The following is a 462-nucleotide window of genomic DNA, read 5'->3' on the forward strand; positions in this document are numbered from 1 at the left end:
TTTGTTCACTCATTTCTCTGGAGAGGTAAGTACCTCATGGATGATCTTCATGTTATATTGGACTGCACTCCATTAAGGCAGATGAATTCTGCATAGGTGACTCTTCAGGTAGATGGCAGTAAATTTTTAAATTTTGAGTGCGTAACAAAAAATGTTTAATATTCAGAATTTCTACAACACAGTTTGGGTAAAACCTTAAAGAAACTGTTTGGAAACCACTGTTACCACTGAGAGAGGCACTCAGAAACTTTATATGAATGTCTGCATCACAATTTGTCAAAACTCACTGATTCTTCCCGGGACAATTGGAATTCCCCGAGACATCTGTGTAGAACAAAACCAATGGTTGAGTTTTATAAAGTAAAAATGTTAAATTCTTCCAGGTCTTACAGAGTGAATTTCCATATACATTCCCACCATCCATGGGAGGAGTTGCACTAAATCCTCACTGACATTGTGGCT

This window comes from Propithecus coquereli, unplaced genomic scaffold (assembly GCF_000956105.1).
Source record: "Propithecus coquereli isolate 6110/MARCELLA unplaced genomic scaffold, Pcoq_1.0 Scaffold3, whole genome shotgun sequence".
NCBI lineage: Eukaryota > Metazoa > Chordata > Mammalia > Primates > Indriidae > Propithecus > Propithecus coquereli.